We start from the raw sequence: 24,194 nt of genomic DNA, 5'->3' as shown, positions 1-24,194 counted from the left end.
TTCTGTTGGCGTGACGGTGGAGATTTGGTCATCGCCAGTTTCTCGCTGGCCTTTGGTGTGGCGGACTTTTGTGGATGTCTGTATTTTGGCGGTTTGCCTGTTGTGGGTCAGAATGACCGTGGCGGTTTACCATGGCCGCGGCGGTATGTTGGCGGTCTTCTGACAGCTGTAAGTGGCTTTTACCGCCAAGGTTGGAATGACATTCTTTCTGTCTTTGGATCAGGCAAACAGGAAGCTAACTCCCTGACCCTTGGAGAGCAGTTCCAGCCCCTGTGTGCTAGCATTAGAGAAATATGGCAGGTTGACATTGGTGAGTTAAAATGTAGAGAAATCTTGAACATTGAAAAGGTATGTTTTTATATATAACTTTGGAACTGTTTGATGAATTTATATGAATTTTGGCAAATACCAATAATGTTTACGTTACTATTTTTAGTTTTAAATTCATGTTGGTCCATCCATCAGGAGCACAGTAAAGTGGGTAAGGGTGAAAAAGTCTTTATTTGCTAACAACTGTGGCATGTCTTGATGATTCTTTTGCTAATTAATTCCGCCTATTTAGAAAGCCAGGATTTGTTGGACCCCTACCTAATTTTCATCCCCTGTAATGTTATGGCAAGTTGGACTGAACATGTTTACTGCGAGCATCCAGATAAGGTTGCTCTGACACTGTTAGGGAAACAAACACTGGGCTGGTTACACATGTGCACATGAGTGTGCACACAGGTACAAGCTGCATGTGAGAGACAACAGTTGTGCGCAGCCTAGTAGATACGCATAGGTAACCTGCCTGTGGCAGCTTTAAACTGCATATTCGACCTGCCAAAATACCCCATTTTACAGACCTAAACCTTTCTTTTAAATACTAAGAAGTCGCCCCTCTGTTGGCCTTATTGCCCATAAAGGGAGGATCTAGATTTTTAAAAGTAGGACATGTATAAAGTTATGTTGAACATATCATCACAGTGAAATACCCTGAACAACAATTATCACTGTTGTAAGGCTAGCTGCTGCCATGGGATGTCATTGAGGTACATTGTTACATTGATTAAATGCAAATTTTGCAATGGTAGCAACTGAAAATACTTCTTGTAATTTAAAACCCCCTTTAATGGTAAGGTGGGATTTAAAATTATTATGTGAGAAATTCCACTTTCAGAAAGTTTGCATTTGCCTGCCTAAAGTTTCTTTGAGTTTTCAGCTGCCTGCACCAGTGATGGCTATCCGACGGGGAAATGTGAGACGGTGCACAAAAGAGCCTGGGTGTAAACAGGAGTGAGTCTTCCTGACAGGATGGCTGGAAAGGAGCTGTAACCTGCCCAGATTACACTTTGAAGATACTTTCTCCAGCACACACAAAAAATCTAACACCAGCCTTTTGTGTCACTGGCCAGGCTGGAACCAATCTTAGGGAAGAGGGGGGAACTGACTAGAACCAATTTTAGGGTTAAACAAAGGAGTGTACCTGACCCACAGGGTGGACTAGGCATATATTGGCATTCCCAGAACATGCAGGAGAGCAAGACCCTGGATCTGTATTTTGATGGTGGCAATACCATGATCAGCTGGAAGGAATGACCCCCTAATGCCCTGAAGGACTGAGGTGTGCAGGTAAGCACATGAATAGTGGGTCCCTCTAGGATCAAAATGATCCTGGTTTCCTTACACCCCCAGATGACCAACTGGGGAGAAGACCTGGACTTCTTTGCCCCAACAGCAGGAGGGGAGCATGGGCAAGGCACAGTCCACGATCATTGAAATTGGCAGAATGGAGCTGGAGATTTGCAGCTTTAAAGCTTTAGTTCCTTTAACATTTTTGCAACAATGAGAGTGTGGTGTTCCACCTTTATCTTAGAGATTTCCATCAGGGAGGGCCAAACCAGGGCGGATGTTGTAAAACTCATTCAAAAAATGACCAGAAAGGGGCCATTAATGGATCATGACTCCTCCTTGGCCGTGGGATGCCATCCCCTGGCTCAGTGTAAACTTAAAGAGGGGTCCAGAATGTCATCCCTGGGCCTCGATGACAAAGATTGAGTCCCAGGACACCATCCTCAGGACCCGCACACAGCAAGCATTGTGCTCCCCCCCACAAGAGGCTAATGTGGGTAGCAGAGCCAAAAAAGAACTGTTCCCTCATCAGGGAAAAGGAAATGATAACTGCTCCCACACAGCAGGAGCCGAAGAAAGGCTGTCCATTCCAGGCCTGAGGTAGAAGGAGTCTGGGAGCCCTGGTGGGACTACAGTAAACCATCCCTCTTAAAAGAATATACAAACAAAAACACATGTGGCAAGACTGTATTAGGGATTAAAACCAAATAGAGAGGTTGCCATTCAACATGCATGCGTCTGACTTAAAGCAACCCATCACATGGCTTTTGTTGTGCTTTTTTCATCTTTGTGGTACCCCGGGAGATCAAGGATACCACCAACAGGTGTTGAGGGGGGCTCCAGGAGGAACAACAACCCCCCAGAATTCACATTAAACTAATTGAATGCTCAAATATGGAAGGATCATTGCCCTGAGAAGACTTGTTTCTCATTTGTAAGCATTCCCAAGGCTGAATTTTTGTTCTACGGCTTGGGAGTGCAGGTTTTTCTAATGTTTACTTCTATGGCTGCCTTTTCTGTGGCTTAAAATCATACAAGAATGACCTAGACATTTGTTATGTTGACTTCAAATGCTTTATTGACAATATATTGTTGATAGTGGTTTCTGATAAACATTACATTGCAATGCTTTACTGATATTAATGGTTGCATTTAAAAATGATTACTGATTTCAGTGGTGTAATGGTGATTTTTTAACATGTGATTATTAGTCTTCTAATATGGCAGCTGTAAGAAATGTGGTTATTGGTCGATCAAGCAGTGGGGCAGTCCTCTGGAGAAAAAGGCAATCCTTCTTCTGTAATGTCCTCAGACACAGGAGTGTACTGAAATGTTGCTCTAAGGTTCCAAAATCTATATCTGGTACCATTCTTTGAAGTGGGGGAATTTGTAGGCTACCCCCACTACTAGTTCTGGAAAGTTCTTCCATTCTTCTGCCAAGGCTCCAAGAAGTCTGGGGTGGCAAAAGACTAGTGTCAGGAGGCATACCCTTTGAAATGTAAGTGGGATAAGAAATAGCTCAGCCCCCAACCATCCTGTCAGGATGGCCCTCTCTCAGCTATACTCAAGTCATATTGTTCACTGCCGGGACTTTTTACATGAACAGGCGCAGGCAGCTGGTATCTCCTAGGAGGCCTCATAAACATTTGAGTCCAACAATGGCATTTCTACCTGATAATAATCAAAAGTTAGCACTTATTAAATGTAATAGGTTGAACCAATGTTATCCTTTGAGAGATGTAGTCGTTACAGTGGTGAAAAAAAAATATCGGGTTTTATTCACTACCAAGACATGTATAACTTAAAAGCCCTCGTCCTACTTTTTAAATACAGTGCACCGTGCGCTAAGGGCTGTCTAGGGCCTATGTTAGAGGTAACTTACATGTCTTAAAAAAGAAGGTTTAGACTTTTCAAAAGGTTTCTATTGTTAGGTTAAATAGGCAGTTTAAAACTGCATTACTGCCTACATTATATTTTAAAGTACTATGGGGGTCATTCCAACTTCGGCGGGCGGCGGAGGCCGCCCACCAAAGTTCCCCCGCCAGAAGACCGCACCGCGGTCAAAAGACCGCGGCGGTCATTCTGGCTTTCCCGCTGGGCTGGCGGGCGACCGCCAAAAGGCCGCCCGCCCGCCCAGTGGGAAAGCAACGAGGATGCCGGCTCCGAATGGAGCCGGCGGAGTTGCTGGTGTGCGACGGGTGCAGTTGCAACCGTCGCGATTTTCAGTGTCTGCCAAGCAGACACTGAAAATCAATGTGGGGCCCTGTTAGGGGGCCCCTGCAGTGCCCATGCCAGTGGCATGGGCACTGAAGGGGCCCCCAGGGGCCCCACGACACCCGTTCCCGCCAGCCTGATTCTGGCGGTGAAAACCGCCAGAACCAGGCTGGCGGGAAGGGGGTCGGAATCCCCATGGCGGCGCTGCTTGCAGCGCCGCCGTGGAGGATTCACAGGTGCAGCGGGAAACCAGCGGGAAACCGGCGGGAAACCGCTGGCTTCCCTTTTCTGACCGGTAGAATTGCCCTTGATGCACCGCCAGCCTGTTGGCGGTGCATCCTCCAACCCCGGCCCTGGCGGTCCATGACCGCCAGGGTCGGAATGACCCCCTATGTTAGTGAGTGGCACAATGAGTGCTGCAGGACCACTAGTAGCATTTAATTCACAAGCCCCCACTATATGTAGTACCATACATTGGGGACTTATAAATAAATTAAACATGCTAATTATGTGTGAGTCCATTTGACCTTTTTTTGGATGAGAGCACAAGCACTTTTAGAATTGGTTAGCATTGGTAAATTGGACAGAGACCTAGTGGCAACAAAAACTAATTCAGAAAAAGGGCTGAAGGTGAAACATTTGGAGGTCACCCTGCAGAGAGGGCCAAGCCCAAGAGTAAACTCTTGAGGTGGTGACCTTTGATAAAGCCAATAGGCTTGCTTTATATATTGATGTGAATATCTTTGACAATGTCAAAAGTCTTGTCTTACATTTTATTGTAAAGTCCCCTTTACAAAGCCAATAGACCTGCTTTATTTAAAATTATACCCCCTTTAATGTGATATTCTAGGTAGTAGAGGTATGGGGTAATGTGATTTTGGAGGTCATGACCTATTAGGGGTCAGATGTGATTACAGAATGTCACCCAAGGTAATTTCATCTGCCTTATGTACTGTGAATTTAAACGTTGGAATGTTAAGAGCTCCATTGAAGACAATATATATAAGCTGGTATAGGCCTGCTGCTCACATTATTTAAATGTTCTAATGTCCTCTGGCTTTCCATTTAACCTGCCAAATATATTGAGTGGGCAGGGGAAAGTGAAAGGCAGGGACCTTGTAGCAGGACATACGGAGCCTTCACTGTTTTCTCCTCCTGAAGCTTATTGTCACTGGGGCTTCAGAAAGAGGGAGAGGTGAATGCTGCTCAGCTCCTGGATCTCCCAGCTTGGCTGAACTATGAAAAGCAGTTTAGCCAAGCTGGGGATAAACAGAGTCTTATTTCTGACCGTCTGTTTTCAAAGCTGTTGCTGTGAATAATTAACAGCCATAGCCCTGTGTGCGGCTGTTAACAGTTGAACACTCAGCTGTGAAAAAAGGCTTCCTTTCCCCAGCCTTTGTTTTCTCATTTAGGACATTCTGCATTCATGGGTAGGAATGTTCTAATAGCTTTATAGCCTAACTTAGTTGGGCTATACAGTCCTTTAGAGGCCCACTTTCTTGCTAAAGACCCTCTCCTTCTGCTTGGGCATTTAATGCTGGAGTGGTCATTTTATGGCAGGTATAGCCCACTACAGAGGGCTACAAAGCTGTAGTATTTAGTAGTGGGTGTATATTAGGTATACGTTTCCTTTTTCAAAGCAAAACCACTGACTGGTCAATCATTTATTGAGTGGTGTTATTGTGTGTTATTGTGTGTCAGCGAATTGGGATCACTAGCCGACACCACCTTCCCCAAGTAGACTTTGGACTGCTTTGTTTCACCACCATGAGAGAGTCAAGTGTTACAATAGGGTATTTCATTCCCAGTAAAGGGACAGTTGTGGATCTATTGCTTCCTGTGGCCGCACATCCTGCACAACTCATCACCCAATTTCTTACAGAATCGATAAGGAATTTAGTAGTCATTTTGCTTCCTCTTGTCATGTAATGCTTTGTTTAGATTCATAAATGGGACAGTCAAATTATGTTCATGTACTAATAACTTTGGTGCATTTTAATTCATCTTTATGAGTCCTGGGAAACTGCTAGAAAGTTAAACTGAGGGCAGAAATCTCATGTTTTTTGTACATCTGAAAGGGAAGTACGTAAAGGGAAGAATAAAAAAATCTGATTTGCTAATGGAGTGCAGTTTCACTCTATTAGCAAGTAGCGGCAGCTGCCGCAAATGTTGATGAAGGTGAATCAGGACATTGCTTGCATGCTAAACCAAGCATGAGAGCAGCATCAGGATTTATCTGAGCAGCTTGGACTGCCGTTTAGACACTGCCTTGGGGTCTGTGCAGTTTCTCCAGCCCATCTGTTCAACACAGCCTGGTTGGAGAAACCTAAGTGCGCATGTGTGTTTGGCCGATCTGAGACGGCAGGCCAAACACACATGTGTACTTAGGTGTACTCTCTCTTCCTCCGCATCCCGCTCCCCCGTCCGTGGTCCAGTCCCACCCCTCCCTGCACTGCTGGCTGAACCAGCAGATGAAAAATAAAACAATAGTATGCTGCTGGCTCTTAGCCAGGGTGGCAACGCTCCTCCACCATTGCGGAGGAGCCACCCCTGTTAGCAAGTTAGCAAGTTTAATTGACCCTAGATATTTGGAGCCTCATGGCAAGGTTAAATGAGGGGGTTCCAATAAGGGATCATTTGCTAATAGCTCTGGAGGTATTCAAGGAGTCTGCATGAAATTGAGCAAGAGAATCTCAGTGCAAAACTGTCAGGACAAACATATTTAATTTACTATTAGCTCTTTGCCACTTCACAGACCTTAAGAAAATTTAGAAGACAATTAGCCCAATTACTTTATTCTTGAAATTTTGAGTTTCATGTAGAGTCATCAAAGTTGGCACGGTTATAGCGGAGATCAAAAATGTGTTCATTAGCTAATTTGCTAATAGAATGGATCCCCTTTGACAAATCATGTTTAGTTATCTGTTGGTTTGTCAAGATAATCCAAGCGCAGGAAGAAATGTAAATGTCAGAGGTTAAAAAAAGCTGTGATATGCCACTGACCTTGGTGTTTGATGAATATGAAAGAATGGTGAGATAACAGGTTGTAAACTGCAGATTGTTGTGAGTGTTGGAGGCAAGGGTATTTGGACTGAGTACCTCACCATATGCATGGCCCTGCATCAATCTCATGCAATACAAGGCCAAAGGCTAAGTAAGGAAGGAGTTTGATCCAAGTCGTGGATGCAGCCCTTGCCCTACATCCAACCCATGTCAGTTACAACGGAATGCCATTCATTGCAGGGTTTGGATGTGTAGGTGTGCACAAGGACTCACATTGTGTCCAAATGCCGTTGGTCATGCTTGGTTGTGGCCAGATCCATGAGTGGTAGTCATGCACCCAACAGCTAATTTTCCTTTTAAAAGAACTGAGAACATTTCTGAATAAATTACATTTTAAGTATTGTCATGGTTCAGATAGTTTGAACACATTTATACATAGATGTCAAAAAAGCCTAAAAAATTCATTGACAACACTACAATTAAAGTTCTAATATAGTACCACATAAATATTTTACCTCTTAGTGAATACCCACTGTACAAACCATAACTTGCAGCCCTAACATCAAAACTATAACTCAAATCTAAATAGGCAGATTGCAAACTCAAAATAATAATAATAATAAAGACATGTACTCATTGTAATGCTTCCATTGATCTAATCAATAATATTTGTATTGGCCTCTGTCTCATCATTTGTGAGGTCATGAGCAGATCATTTTGGATGCAAATTACGGTTTTGATAGCATGGCATTTTGTGGAGGACAGCTTTGGGGTATTAGGTCAAAAGTTTAAATAAAGACTTAGAAAACCAAAAGCTTGACATTTAATGAAAGCAAAATGTTTGAAAACAAACTAAGGGGCCTGATTTAGATATTGGTGGATGGGTTACTCCGTCACAACGGTGACTGGTATCCTGTCCACAAAAATCTAAATCCCATTATTTCCTATGAGATTTGTATTTTGACAGACAGGATATCCAACACCAATATCTAAATCAGGCCCTAAATCACAACAGAAAGAATTAAAACATGTTAAAATATGTTATAATGTTTTTAAACAGTTAGTTAAATTAGGATTAAAGACAAGTGCAGTGATACATTATAGTTAGAAATAGTAAGTATGAATGAACAGTTAACGTTAGGTTTATGTGAAAGACAGGCAGTGGGTAAGATCTAGAGTTGAGTTAGGTTTTAGTCATGTTTCTGATTGAACATCGGACTTCAGTTAGGATAAAGGTGAAAATGGTTAGGCTTATGTTAGAGTTGGGTTTAGTATTATGGTTAATGTACTGATGTTGTCAGCATTTAACAACTATTGTGGATTGGGCTATTTAAAAACATGGAAAAGTGATGGTGACAGGTGAACTGTTAGGGAGGGACAGTTAAGAAACCTAACAGCATAAATACCTATCTTTACAAACAAAATTATTATTTCGGAAACGGAAAGAATGTAAATGAAACAGATTAATTGCAAACCTTTGACCTTCAACCTAATTGATCATTTTATATACTGCATTGAGTTTGTAACTGAATATCTCAAGTATTTTGAATAACATGTTTAGCATTCTTTACTTTCAAATTTGGGACCGGGGAGAGTAGGGATTCATATGAAATACGATTTTATGATCAAAGGACCTTGATGATCAAGGACCTTGTTTCCCTGCTGCAAGAGTGGGGAATCCATGTGAGCACATCAGCGCCGGAGAAATATCTTTACTTTTTATCCCAGTGCACCCTGGATAACCATGCTATTACGAGAACCAGCGAATCTGTGTTAGCAGATGCAAAAGATCCTCTTAGTGACTGGATACAAGTAAAACAAAACTTTAAAATTACCTTATCAAGAATAGATGGAACCAGAGGTTAATGTTCAATGCCACCTGGCAACACAACTCTTGATTGCCTTACGGTTGCCCTTCATGGACATTCCTGGCATGCAGGCATCAACAAGAAACCTAGACACTTCCCCTAAGAGTAAGAATAAGATTGCTTTAACTTCATGAGACATTGCAGGTGCAGATAAAATCGTACTGGACCCCGAGCTAGAAACCTACTGATGTGCATTTGACATAATATGCCTCCTGGAGACTTGGAGCCTTGGAGAAATACCCCAAATGGGATATGCAGAATTACATAAACCTGTAGAAAAAAATGAAGGCAACGGCAGGCCAAAAGGTGGGCAGAGAAATTATGTGACCCTTAACAAAACGAAAATCAAAACAAAACAAAACTTGAAATAAATAATCCTCATATGCAAGGGCTACTAATTAACAACCAGAAATCCGAGTCTCAGAAAATCAAGGTCCTGGTAGTGAACGTCTATCTGAACCCTAAGAGTGCCCACAGCCAACAGCCAATTGCAGCCTTAGAACATACTTTGTTTGAACTTAACAGCCAACTTTCATGCGCAGAATGTATAGTGAAAGGCAGCTTTATCCTAAATCTCACTAGCCATCGCTGGAGTAGCACGGAAACAGTGCCTTGGATGCTAGCTGGAACATACCTGCGCAGGCTTCAAAATATGAAAATCTTCACAGAGCTGATCACCAAATGCTGTCAACAATGGGTCAAAGGGCACTGAATGGAAGGTTTGACTCAGACCGCTCAATGGCGGTGACTCAAAAATCCAAGTCAACAGAGTCAGTGCTAGGTTACATATTTGTCTACTTCTACTTTTTCCGTAGGGTCATAACTTTCTAAGTAGAATGCTATTGAGAGAGCGACCACCATCTTTTAATGGTAGAGATCATGAGCAACAATGATTATGCTGCCCAGATGTGCAACATAGGCTTCCAGGAGCAATGTGGCATTGAATAAGATAGACGGAAGTCACCGAAGAAAAATATGAGGGATGGAAAACGACCAATCCACTAGAGAGGTGGGAATCACACAACCCGGTGGCTCTCTGGGCTAACATTCTAGTAGATTTAACCCTTTGGGTGCCCTGGACTTAATGTTTACATCCTGGGCAGCACCGGTGCCAAGGACGTAACTGTTACATCGAGGTAGGGGCCCTTGGGGGAAGCGCTAGCACTCCCCACGGGGGCCCCGCACCCCCCCGGGCAGGGATGGAAGGGGAATCGCTTCCCTTCCACCCCCTCTGCCCCATGACCCCCCGTGGCGTCTGATGATGTCAGCGTGCGATTGTGAGATGACCTCATCCGATGCCTACCCCTCTGTGCTGGAAGCTCAGCTTCCAGCGTGGATTGGAGGAGAAATGCAAAAGCATCACATGGAGTGGGTGAGAGCGGCATGAAAAGAGAGGAAAGACCTTTCCTCTCCTTTCATGTCTCTGTCAGCATTTCACAAATTTATTTTAGGCCATATCTGCTCCCCTTGGGGGAAGATTGGCCTATTTCTACTAGGCCAATCTGCCAAGGGGTTTGGGGGGGGGGGGTCAGAAACCACTTAGGCACCAGGGATTGGTGTGTAAGCATGTGTGTGTTTTGTTTGGGGGGGCAGCCCCTTGGGCATGGTGAGGGCTGCACTTTTTGAACTTTGGGTCGCTGTCATGTAGGAAAATCCACAAGACCTAGGCACATCCAGGGTGGTGTGCTTCACATGCACCCGCACCATTCTCTTACCCACAATGCCCTGCAAACCTCCAAATCACACATTTTTCACACATTTTTGTGATGGAACCTTCCGGAATCTGCAGGAATCCACAAAATTCATACAACCCAACATTTTCTCATCTATACCGATAAAAATTCTTCCCCACTTGTCAGCCTAAAAATGTTTTTTTTTAAACTGTCCTTTTGGACTCACTTTGGTTCCCCCTCAATTTTGACATGTTTTTGGCTCCTCCCTGTCACCGGCACTTGGCCCAACTACACAAGGTGAGGTATCATTTTTACTGGGAGACTGAGGGGAACGTTGGGTGGTAGGAAATTGGTCCTGGTGCGGTGATCCCACACAGAAATGTGGGAAAAATTTGATTTTTTTAGTTAAATTTGAGGTTTGCAGAGGATTCTGGGTAAGAAAACACTGGGGGATCCACGCATGCCGCACCTCTTTGACTCCCTCGGGTGTCTAGTTTTCAGAAATGTCTGAGTTTGGTAGATTTCCCTGTATGGCTGCTGAGCCCAGTACCAAAAATACAGGTGCTCCCCCGCAAAAACAGGTAGTTTTGTATTTGATAAGTTCGATCTGTCCAGATAGTGTTTTGGGGCATTTCCTTTTGTGGGCACTAGGCCTACCCATACAAGTGAGGTATCATTTTTATTGGGAGACTTTGGGGAACGCTGGGTGGACGGAAATTTGTGGTTCCTCTCAGATTACAGAACTTTATGTCACTGAAATGAGAGGAAAAAGGGTTTTTTGTTGCCAAATTTTGAGGTTTGCAAAGGATTCTGGGTAACCGAACCTGGCGAGAGCCCCACAAGTCACCCCATCCTGTATTCCCCTATGTCTCTAGTTTTAAAAAATGCACAGGTTTGTAGGTTTCCCTAGGTGCCGGCTGAGCTAGAGGCCTAAATCCACAGCTTGGCACTTTGCAAAAAACAGCTCTGTTTTCTTTGGGAAAATGTGATGTGTCCATGTTGTGTTTTGGGGCATTTCCTGTCGCGAGCACTAGGCATACCCACACAAGTGAGGTACCATTTTTATTGGGAGACTTGCTGGGTGGAATTAAATTTGTCGCTCCTCTCAGATATCAGAACTTTCTATCACTGAAATGTGAGGAAAAATAGTTTTTTTGGCCAAATAGTGAGGTTTGCAAAGGATTCTGTGTAACAAACTTGGTGAGAACCCCAGAAGTCACCCCATTCTGGATTCCTCGTGGTGTCTAGTGTTAAAAAATTCACAGGTTTGGTAGATTTTCCTAGTTGCCGGCTGAGCTAGAAATCAAAATCCACTGCTAGGCACTTTCCAAAAAAACACATCAATTTTCAATGTAAAAATGTGATGTGTTAATGTTGCGTTTCCTGTCGCAGGTGTTAGGCCTACCTACGCAAGTGAGGTGCCATTTTTATCAGATGACTTGGAGGAATACAGAATAGCAGAACAAGTGTTCAGAGATGAGCAAATAACCACTGCTTCTCAACACCTTATCTTTTACCCATTTCGGAAATACAAAGGTTTTCTTGATACCTATTTTTCACTCTTTATATTTCACCAAATGAATTGCTGTATACCCGGTATAGAATGAAAACCCATTCCAAGGTGCAGCTCCTTTATTGGCTCTGGGTACCTAGGGTTCTTGATGAACCTACAAGCCCTATATATCCCCACAAACAGAGGAGTCAATAGACGTAACAGTATATTGCTTTAAAAAATCTGACATTGCAGGAAAAAGTTACAGGGTAAAACGTGGAGAGAAATGGCTGTTTATTGCACCTTAATTTCAATATAATTATTTTTAGCTATTATTTTCTGTAGGAAAACCTTGTAAGATCTACACAAGTTAACCCTTGCTGAATTCAACATTTTGTCTACTTTTCAGAAATGTTTAGCTTTCTGGGCTCCAGCATTGGCTTCACACGCATTTCTGTCACTAACTGTAAGGAGGCTAAAAGCACAACAAATAACAAAAATGAGGTATGTCCCAGTAAAATGCCAAAATTGTGTTGGAAATATGTTTTTCTTATTCAAGTCTGCCTGTTCCTGAAAGCTGGAAAGCTGGTGATTTTAGCACCACAAACCCTTTTTGATGCCATTTTTAGGAAAAAAAGCCACAAGTCTTCATTTGCAGCCCCTTTTTAGAAAAAAGTGAAATTTTCGCTATATTTTGGCTAATTTCTTGGTTTTCTTCAGGGGAACCCACAAACTTTGGGTACCTCTAGAATCCCTAGGATGTTAGAAAAAAAGGACGCAAATTTGGTGTGGGTAGCTTATGTGGACAAAAAGGTATGAGGGCCTAAGCACAAACTGCTCCAAATAGCCAAAAAAAGGCCTGGCACCTAAGGGGGAAAAGGCCTGGCAGCGAAGGGGTTAAAAATGTCCTCAGAACAAACAATTGGCAACATCTAGTCCACCAATAAATGGCCGATAACAGATGGTACAGTAGCACTTAGCACTCTCAAACAACAGCAGCAGGCCTTAAAAGCAGCAAAGGCAAAGCAACATTGGCATTCACTTGATACCCGTTCTACTTTTACAGAGATCCAGAAGCAACATAAGAAAGCTATTTGGGAGGCAAAGTGTTCAAGGAACAAGCAAGAGTGGATTGAAACTGGGCAAGCCTGCAAATCTAAAAACATAAAAAACCTGTGGGCCTTGCTCAACCAGTTAGAGCACTTGTGCTGCTGGAAATAATGTCCCACAACAAACCTCACTTTTTCATATTGGCTCATTATATCACAGCAACAAATTAGTTGTGCTATGTATAAACAGCAATATGGACACTTCAGCCCTTGTTTCCTCCCAAGCCACTATTGCAGTGCAAATAAAGAAAATAAGGGGGAATAGAGCGCTGGGCCCAAATGGAGTGCCAGCTTGAATCTACTAGTATGACCCAGACTTATGAAGCAAAATACTCTGCCAACTAATCAACTATTGCCTCTGTGACAATACCATACCAGTCTTAACGTGAGTCAACCCTCCACCCAATCTACAAAAAAGGCCCTTACTCTGCACCAGATACCTATTGCATGATTGCATTACTAGACATTAATGCAAAAATCTTCACTGGCATCCCGCTGTAGGAATTTGAAAACTGATTGGAGGAATCAGGCTGGCTTTCATGCAATCAAATAGGCTTCCGTCCAAACTCAAGCACGACAGACAATCTTGTCCCCCTTTGTATGCTAATATCAAAACATACTCAGAAAAAACAATTGCTTTATATGTGCTGCATTGATTTTTCAAAGGCTTTCAACCATGTGGACAGGAATATGCTGTGGCATACATTGACATTCTACAAGCACTGCATCTTCTGTACTCTGAAACTTGGGCAAAGATTTGCCTGGGCACAAACAAGGGTGTAATTACAACAATGCCAACAAGATATGGCCTAAGACAAGGCTGCATTCTTGCCCCAACACCATTTAATCGTTTCATCTCAGATTTGAGAACAGCTGTGGATGAAGCTCACTCACATCCCCTATAATCGGGACAACAATCACTGACGTTAGTTCAATATGCAGACAATATAGTCATTAATTTAATGCCCATTGGCCGGCTCTTTACTGCACAACAAACTGGGTGGCATTTAATTTAGACAAAACTAAAATAGTCATTTTCAGGAATGGCCTTAAATAGAAGGGCAAATGGTTCCTGTAAGGCAGCAAAACAGAAAGGAGTCCCTGCTATAAATACCTAGGGGTTTGGCTTCATAAGCACCACTGTCCCAGGCTTCATCTAAACTCATTAAAGCCTCATCTTGCCTCACTAATTGCTGCCTTTCAAAAACTATACAGCAAATTTCCTACACCAACTTGGAAACCAACTCTGGCAGCAATCAAAGCAAAACTGATCCCATTGTTGTCTTATAGATCAGTATCCTTTCCAAGAAAACTAAGGAGGTCATTATGAACATGGCCGGAAAGACCGCCGATCGCCGTTTCGGCGGTGAACAGAATCCTGCCGTTGGCGGGCAATGGAAACCTGCCATATAATGATTGAAAAACCCAACCCTGCCAAAAAATCCCAGACCACCACTCTCCGCCAGGATGCTGTCGGGCGGGAATACCGGCCCACCCCACCCCGCCACCGCCAAGCACACCCACATCCTGCCCTCCAAATAATGATACACAAATCACCTCGGCAGACAGTGGAGGCCGGACGACCATTGACGGCTGCGACCCCCACAGGTGGCAAATGGACTCAAAAGCAACAAGTGCACACATTGGCTAGGCCTATCACCCACACACCTGACACACATCCAGAACCCCATAAAACACCCCAGACACACCCCACAATCCCTTGCAATGAAACCAGGACCAGAAGACGGAGAGCACCAGAGCCAGACAGCGAACGCCAGCATACAGGACATGCATATCGACCCACACAGGAGCACCCACACCCCGTCCCCAGTCCCGGCGCTATCCACCTCCCTCACCATGTACCCCCCAAAAATCCATGCTTCACCGAAAGGGAGCTAAGGACCATGGTGGATGAGATCCTGAAGGTGGAGCCACAAATATTCTGGTCCGAGGTGCAGCACACACCCATCGCGTGGAAATTGGAGCTGTGGCAGACCATTGTCAACAGGGTGAATGCAGTGGGACACCATCCACACACCAGGGACGACATCCGCAAGAGATGGAACGACCTGCAGGGGAAGGTCAGTGGCATGGCATCCAGGCACCACATCGCAGTGCAGAAGACTGGGAGAGGACCATCACCAACACCACCCGACTACACTGACTGGGAGGAGAAGGTACTCGGCATCCTGCACCTAGAGGGACTCACTGGACTCACTGGAGGAATTGACTTGGGTAAGTCATCACAATTTCCCCATATACAACACATGTGCAATGCATGCACCACCCCACCCTACCCACACCTACCTCGACCCACACCCCACCCAGCCATTACCCAACACATCCACTCCTGCAGTGCACAGCCACCCACCCCTGCATGTACCCACAATGGAATCATACCCCCCATCACAATGTAACTCCACCACAGCCACTAAATGCAAGGTCCACCTCACAAAAGCACCCTGGAAGGCCACTGAAAGTCACACCAGCACACAATTGCACAGTTCTGTACACCTCAATTCCTCAGGCATATGTGACAGACATGTCTATGTCCCCCAACAGGCACCACCACCCATGCAACCCTAATGGAGGGGACAAGGAGTGCCACGGCACTCCAGGGAGACAGAGGCACATCACAAGACCTTGGCGAAGGACCCCTGGACACTGATGAGCATGCAGGCCCCTCACACAGCCCTGTATGCTCACCATGCAGAGGCCCCACCCAGGAAACCATTGTCACCCCTAACACCCAGTAAAGACCAGCAGGCCAGGAGAGGCGTACCCACACCAGTATACCCAGGCCACAGACAGGTGGAACACAACTACAGAGGCCACAGTCTCCCTCTCCCAACATGCAGAAAGGCGAAGGCCCCAGTACAAGTGGCACGTCAAGACCTGCGCAGGGGACACAGGCACAGGGGGCTAGGGCAAGTTCAAGTGCCCCAGTGGGTTAGGGTGTAGGGCACCGGATAGATGGAGCAGCCCAGGAGGTCATTGCAGAGGTATTGGGGGCCTACCAACATACCCACAGGTTGGCACAGATTGTGTCCACCCTGGAGCAAAGTCAGAGGATGCAGCAGCAACAACACCAACAGGCCATGGAGCAGTGGAAAGAGCACAATGTCACAATGGCCACCATTGCTGGATCACTGCTGCAGTTGGTCAACAAACAGTCAGACTCCCACACCGGACAAGAGGCCCCCACAACAGCCCTGGACAACCAGCAACAGATGACCCAAGCAGCAGAAACAGCACAGGAAATACCCTCCCAGGAATCACAAGGGCCAACCATGCCACCCCAAGAAGCTCCATAGCAGGCAACCAAACGTAGTCTCAAGCCAAGATATGGCACTGGAAACCCAGCTAAGAACAAGCCCCACTCCAACAATTGACACTGCTACTACTGCAAAGCAACCATCCCATCCATTCACCAACAACACTTAGCTGAGGGCAAATTGAAGTACTATACTACAAATAGGACCCACCTATGACATCCAACAGGGCTGTCCCCCGTCGGTTTTGAGGATACCCAACCCTTACGACTTCCATCACTGTATATAGCACAATTCACTTTATTCAACCAATAAAACACATTTCTCACTTGTAACACTGTCCCCTGTCTTCAATGTTGAACAAAGTGGAGTATGGATGCAACTGGCAGAGAACAACTTTATTGTCAATTTGTGCTTGGTGGTGGTAATGTGTGTTTCAAATTAGGCAAGAAGGGAATGCATATATTGTCTGTCAGTACCATACAGAAGAGATCCATGTCTCACCTATCATGGCCAATCCCCCTTATATGGCATGGCACACTGACAGTATCAGTCGCTAACCACAATTACAAGCTTAAGTCCCAGACAGTTATTGGAAGTAGAGTTGTATCAGTTGGTTCCTGGAATTGACATCTTCCCCTTCCTCATCCTCACCATCACTCTCCTCACCTCTCTGAGGTAGCTGATCAGAACCTATAGCACCCTCCACCTCCAAAAGTGGGATGGAATGTCTCACAGCCACGTTGTGAAGCATGCAGCAGGCCACCACTATTCTACACACCTTATCAGGCCCATAGGCCAGGGACCCCCAGAGATATGTAGACACCGGAATCTAACCTTCAGGAGACCTATAGTACGCTCTATCACCCTCCTAGTACGTCCATGGGCCTCATTGTATTTCCTCTCTGCATCTATCCTTGGATTCCTCACTGGTGTCAGGAGCCAATGCAATTTTGGATAGCCAAAATCACCTAGAAAAAGGGTCAATACAGAGTCATCATTGTAATGTCCCTTAGTCAGACGGGCAGGTTTTCTGCAATGTGTCAGTTAGTGACAGGAAAATTTACCTATGATCCACCCTCTGTCCTCTTGTAGTTGTTCCATCTTCTGTGGCACACTACTGTTACTCAAAACAAATGAATCATGGACTGAACCCAGAAACATGGCATTCACATGGGAAATGTACTGGTCTGCAGTACATACCAATTGGATGTTCATGGAGTGAAAGTTCTTCCTGTTTCTGTACACCTGTTCACTCACTCTTTGGGGGGGGTGATAGCTATGTGGGTGCCACCTATATTATTGGGAATGTTTGCAAAGGCATAGAATTCAGACTTGATGGCAGGGAGGTCAGCACTTTGGGGGAATCGCACATAGCATTGCAGATGTTGTACAAATGCATTCAGAAATCTTGTCAGTACATGGCTGAATATTGGCTGTGAGAAACCAGCACCCATGCCCACTGTCACTTGAAATGAGCCTGTGGCCAGGAAATGGAGTACGGAGAGCACCTGCACCTCAGGTGGAATGGCATGCTGATTACGATTTCCGGGAGTCAGTGCAGGATCCAGTAATGCACATAGGTCCTGAATAGTTGCACGTGTGAGTCTGTAAGTGATAATGATCTGACGCTCCACCATGGTCCCCATATCCACAAGTGGTCTTTACACCGATGGTGCCCTTCCTCGCCACAAGGGTCGGTACCTATGAGGGGTTACAAAAAGGAGTGATGTGCACACATACATTGGCATATTTGCTAAAATCGTGCAGTGCATTGTTCATAGTAGTGTTTGTACAATAACAGCAACCTGACAGATGTACATGTACATCACTAGGAGGGAACAGAGTAAATCATGTGTGCTACTATACACAATGGATAGAGGCCTATGTGCTTCATGTGGCTAGGAGGCCCTGCATTGTGAGCAGTATGAATTTCAAGATGCGTAGGTGATGGAAAAATGTCTGCCCACTGTAGTTCTGCCCCTTCGTTGTGGAAGTGACCTAATACCGCTAGCGGTTGATGTCACAGCGTACGGCGGTGTTGACCGTTGTTCGCACCCTCATTGGCTAACATGGATGACAATGGGAAATCCTGGCGTATCATGATCGCTGCCGGCGGTGACAGTGAATACCTCCGCGGAACGTACGCGCGTTCGTCATTGTTTGATCACTTGACTCCCTGATCTTGTGCGGACAGGTACTCCACTCTGTGTACTGCTGTCGCCTGCCTCTGGCTATGGATGTTCCACGTGGTGCAGGGGAAAGGGCCCCGGCCTTCACCCAGGAAGAACTGGAGAAGTTAGTGGAAGGGGTCCTGCCCCTGTACGACAGACTCTACGGCCGGACAGAGGTACAGGTGAGTTCGGGTTTGGGGGGGCACTGTGTGAGTAATGGATGAAGTGGATTGCACAAATGTGTGCTCCTGTGAGCCAGGATGGGCCATGGTGCATGGAATGCTGCATGCCACTGTCCTGCATGTCTGAGAGTACTGTCAGTCCTATGTTTGACAATCTGCCAGCTCTTCCCATCGTGCAAGTGCCTGACCTCTGTGTTCCATTTCTGTGTCATCCTACTAGGTCAGCGCCCACCAGAAGAGGGCACATTGGCATGCCATCACCAAGGAAGTACGAACCCTGGGGGTCTACAACTGGCGGAGAACCCACTGTCGAAAGAGGCGGGAGGACCTGCGGCGCTGGGCACGAAAGATCACTGAGGCCCAACTGGGGAAGTCCTCCTATTGTGGAAGGGGTGCCCGTCGGACACTGACCCTCCTCATGCATTGGATCCTGGCGGTGGCATACCCAGATCTGGATGGGCGCTTGAAGGCTGCACAGCAGTCACAAGGGGGTGAGTACTCACAGACCATACGTCAGTCTGGAAGGATGAGTGTGTGTGCGATAGGGCTCATGCTGCTTAGAGCAGGGAATGTGACTGGTGTACATCTACTGTAAGTTCCCCAAAGGGTGTAGGGGTGTCCCTGTCAGGTTTCCCCTACCTCAGCTCCAATACTATTTCAGGGGATGGGTGTAGGTCGGTATTTTGCTCAGTAGTCAGGGGCATGGCCATGGGCATAGTGCACGGTGCTGGCTGTTGGGTGTGTCTGCTGGGTGGGTGTATGTCTGGCCATTGTGTATCAGCATTCAGCTTTTTACAAGTGTCTCTCCTGTTTTGTCTGTCTCTCCATCCCTGTTCTCTTGTGTTGGTTTGGTACAGTATCAACATCAGGCGAGGGAGCTGAGGCATCAGCAAGTGGGGAGGCAGAAACCCACGGATCCTTCGAGACAGAGACAACGGATGCCCAGGGGACCAGTGGGTTGGAGGGCGAGGGAACTTCCACGGGGGAAGCTGCTACCAGAGGAGGTAGTGACTCTGAGACCTCCTCCGATGGGGGTCCTCCGGCGGTGGCAGACTTTAGTGGACACACCACTACCGATATCATCACCGCCCTCTCTTCTGCTCCCCACCGAGTTGCCCGTGCCCGCCCACCCAGAAAGGTGGGCGTCTCCTTCGCCCCAGGCACCTCCTCCCCTGCCCCAGTCAGACCTGCTGCCCTCACAGAGGAGGCTATAGACCTCCTGAGAACCATCTCTGTAGGACAGACAACCATCGTCAATGCCATCTAGGGTCTGGCATCAGAGGTGCAGCAGACCAATGCCTATCTGGATGGTATTCATGGTGCTGTGTCTGCCCTACAGAGATCTTTTCCGGCTCTTGCCTCCTCTTGGATGGCAGCCAGTTTCCCTGGCCATTCCGTCCCCCCTCCAACCTCCTCTACCCCTTTCAGCACCCCACTCCCTTCACCCGTCCAAAGCACACAATCAGACCCGCTTACAGGCACATCAACACACAAGAAGCACACTTCAAAACACAAGCACCACACCTCCCACCACAAACATTCACACAGCCAACAGACACCTGCACACACAACAACGTCCACTTCCCCCAGTGTGCCAACCTCTTCCGCCTCCTGTCTGTCCCCTCTACATCCACCCCCTCATGCACTGCACCTTCACTCACTGTAACTGCTCCTCTTCCTGCACTCACCACCTCTAGCAGACAGCCATACATGCACCCCATATACCACACCTGCTCTCACCACCTCTACTGTAGTTTACACATGCAGCACACTCACCAGACTTGCAGATACCCACTCAACATACATCCACATTAGCCCTCTGTGTCCTCCCATTGTGTCCCCCCCACCTCCCAAAACACACAAATGCACCAAGTCACCCACCCATCAATGCCCAGAGTAAAGTTCCCTTTAGCTATTCCATCTCCCACAATACACATCACCTGCACAAATATGGTTGGAATTTGGGCTTCAAGAGCAAGGTCTAGTTCAGAAAGCGCCCTCCTCAAGTACCTGTCATCCTTAAGATAGGGACCTCCGGAAACTCTAAAAGCACTAACATGGAAAGAGATTCAGGACAACAGTCTAATGAACTGCAGGGCCCAGGTAAGAAGTGAGGCTTTAGTAGTGCCTGCCTCCCAGTATTTGATGGAAGCACACTTACCACATCACACCTTAAACTTGCAGTGAACAAATGAGGCTTTTATTCGGGGCACAGGACAAAGAACTCTTCCACTTGTCGCTATGTATCAATACATATCAATTGCCTACACCACAGAGCTATTTCTTCAAAACCATCAAAGGCTTTTACTAATCTAGATTTTTAGCTTTAAGACTCGGCCTGTTACCAACAAAGAATGTAATGCCTCAGTGGGCCCCACACATGACTTCACTGTCTTGCAGGCTTTTTCAGACGAATCTTTCTTGCATGTATTGTGCATATGCCCTATTTTGCCCTATTTTGTAACCGACTCACAAAAATTTTAACTCAACCTCTTTAATGCTAATGGAGTAAGTATATGCCACAAACCCTGTGGTGCTTGCAAGATCGGAGCCCCCAAGTAATAGCTTGCCTGGTAAAATTTACTATCATTGTGGAACAACAATTCAAAGTGGTTGTACAGTCCATTGGAGGAACCATGTCGTAAAGGCTTTCCCTGTCTATCCTGCACTTTCTGTGCACTGGCACTTTACTGTGTGTTAGTCTGTCTCAACAAAGGAGACTTAGGGGGTCATTACAATCCTGGCGGACGGTGTTAAAGGTGCGGTAATACCGCAAACAGTCCGGCGGACAAAAAAAAGGAATCATGACCATGGCGGAAACCGCCAACAAAGACAGCCCCTTTAACACACCGCCCGCCACAGCGGTACAGTCAAGCAGCGCGGCGGTCACCGCCATCATACAGGCGGCAGAAAATGTACCGCCCATAGTATCACAACCCGCCAATCCGCCACCTTTTCCGGGGCGGATTCACCGTGGATAAAAACACGGCGGAAACAGGTTCTGCAATGGGAAAACACTCACCTTAACACATCCCACGAGGAAGGAGGACACCATGGAGCCGGAATTACAAATCCTACCTGCTCTTGTATTCCTACTTATCTATGAAGAGCAGCGCCGGCGGCGGCGAAGACAATGGTGAGTACTGCACCTACGACATAAGGGAGGGGGGAGGCAAAAGTTAGGGGGACACACACGCAACACCCCCACCCCCACCCTCGCATATTACAACACACACACCAATGCATTTACAAACAGCACTTTAACAACCCACAACCCCCCCCGGAAGAATGCAAGGACAAAACAAAATCAGTGCAAACATTGCAATGTATCAAAATACATGCGTCAAATATATACAGATATATATAAACTAATACAAAGGTATATACATTACGAGAAGTAGTGCAGATATGCACATCTCAATGTCCATGCACCACTAGGCCAAAAATGCATGGGCGAGGCCCACACAAGATACCTGTCCACAAACGGAGAGAACACTGCCGAGGCATCAGAGAGAAAAACAACAGGCACCTCAGGGGGAAGGGAAGGGGGGGCACCTCAGCCGGATTACAGCATCACGCCACATCCACAACAGGGGTCCATGCCCATTGATGTATCCTGGGGAGTGCAAATCCACAGTCTCACAAGTCTCTACAGAGGTTGGTTTGGCCACTGTTCAATCCTGGGGAGTGCAAAGCCACAGTCTCACAAGTCTCTACAGTGGTTGGTTTGCCCACTGTTCAATCCTGGGGAGTGGAAAGCCACAGTCTCACAAGTCTCTACAGTGGTTGGTTTGCCCACTGTTCAATCTTGGGGAGTGCAAAGCCACAGTCTCACAAGTCTCTACAGTGGTTGGTTTGCCCACTGTTCAATCCTGGGGAGTGCAAAGCCACAGTCTCACAAGTAGATAACAGTCTCCACTGGTTCTGGAGGGGGACTGGTGCCCAGAGTGCTACATCCTGTGAAGGACAGAGGTAGTGGATGGATCTCTCCACTGGTTCTCTCGGGGGACTGGTGCCCAGAGTGCTACATCCTGTGAAGGACAGAGGTAGTGGATGGATCTCTCCACTGGTTCTGGAGGGGGACTGGTGCCTAGACTGGATTAGGCTCCCCGTGACAGTTCATGTCCCGTCACTGTCCCAACTGCACATGGGATAACGATGCTTGATGTGGCGGTCTTTTCCTTCTTCAGCGGTGCATGCCCTGTTCAGCGGTGCTTTGCCATGGCGGTCTCTGGACTGTTCAGCAGTGCTTTGGCATGGCAGTCTCAGGACTGTTCAGCGGTGCTTCGCCATGGCGGTCTCAGGACTGTTCAGCAGTGCTTGCCCTGTTCAGCAGTGCTTCGGCATGGCGGTCTCAGGACTGTTCAGCGGTGCTTGCCCTGTTCAGCGGTGCTTCGCCATGGCGGTCTCAGGACTGTTCAGCGGTGCTTGCCCTGTTCAGCGATGCTTTGACATGGCAGTCTCAGGACTGTTCAGCGGTGCTTGCCCTGTTCAGCGGTGCTTTGCCATGGCGGTCTCTGACCTGTGCATTGGTGTGTGGCATGACGGTCCCTCGTTGCCCAGCGGGGCTGTGGCTGCCGGGGCCCTCCTGGGCACTGACTCCGGCGGTGGTCTCCTGACCAGTGACGATACTTGTGCCCTCCTGGGCAATGACTCCGGCGGTGGTCTCCTGACCAGTGACGATACTTGTGCCCTCCTAAGCAATGACTCTGGCGGTGGTCTCCTGACCAGTGACGATACTTGTGCCCTCCTGGGTAATGACTCCGGCGGTGGTCTCCTGACCAGTGACGATACTTGTGCTCTCCTGGGCAATGACTCTGCCGGTGGTCTCCTGACCAGTGACGATGGTGCTGGCGGTGGTGTCCCGGCCGCCGGGAAGGATGCCGCCCTTCTCCGCCGTGATGGTCACATCAGGCTGTGCAGACTTCTTCGGGCCCTTCCCCACCTTTGGAGGAGTCACAGCTGACTCTGCAATCCCCCTGGGACCCCTGTGAGTTGTTTTGCCTCCAGGAGTCTTCACCCGGTCCCATCGGCCACTTTCCAACTTTAGAGCCTTTACAGGGGGTGGACTGGCAGTGCCTTGGCTCCGTGTCACACTGCCTGCCCTGGTGGCCGGTGCACTCCACACACCTGTAACACGCACCACTGGTACTGGAGGCTTTTTGGCTGAGGTGCTACGACGGGACTGATGAATTGGAGGGGTGGGAGTGGGGGCAAAAAGGTCAACTTTGCAGAGGGACAGTTTCTGACGAACACTGAGATGGGTAGCTGGAGGGGGTCTGGCAGTGGAGGAAGAGGAGGTGGTTGTAGGAGGCGTCACTTTAGGTGTTTTGGGTGCAGGTACTGGAGGCTGTCGTGAGGTGGATGGATGTTGGGTGTGTGGGTGCCCGTGTTTGTGTACTTTGGGAGGGGGCGTCACAGACACACTGGGAGAGGACACAGGGGACGTGCAAATGGTAGTGGGGGTAGTGAGTGCAGGTGAGCGAGGTGTGGTGCTGGGTGTTCTGGTGCGAGTACTGGTGCCTGTAGATGTAGTGCATGCAGGTGAGAGTGTACACGAGACTGGAAGGGAGGAGGCAGACGACGAGGAGGGGGA

This window comes from Pleurodeles waltl, chromosome 5 (genome assembly GCF_031143425.1).
Source record: "Pleurodeles waltl isolate 20211129_DDA chromosome 5, aPleWal1.hap1.20221129, whole genome shotgun sequence".
Lineage (NCBI taxonomy): Eukaryota > Metazoa > Chordata > Amphibia > Caudata > Salamandridae > Pleurodeles > Pleurodeles waltl.
This window is presented reverse-complemented; position numbering follows the sequence as displayed.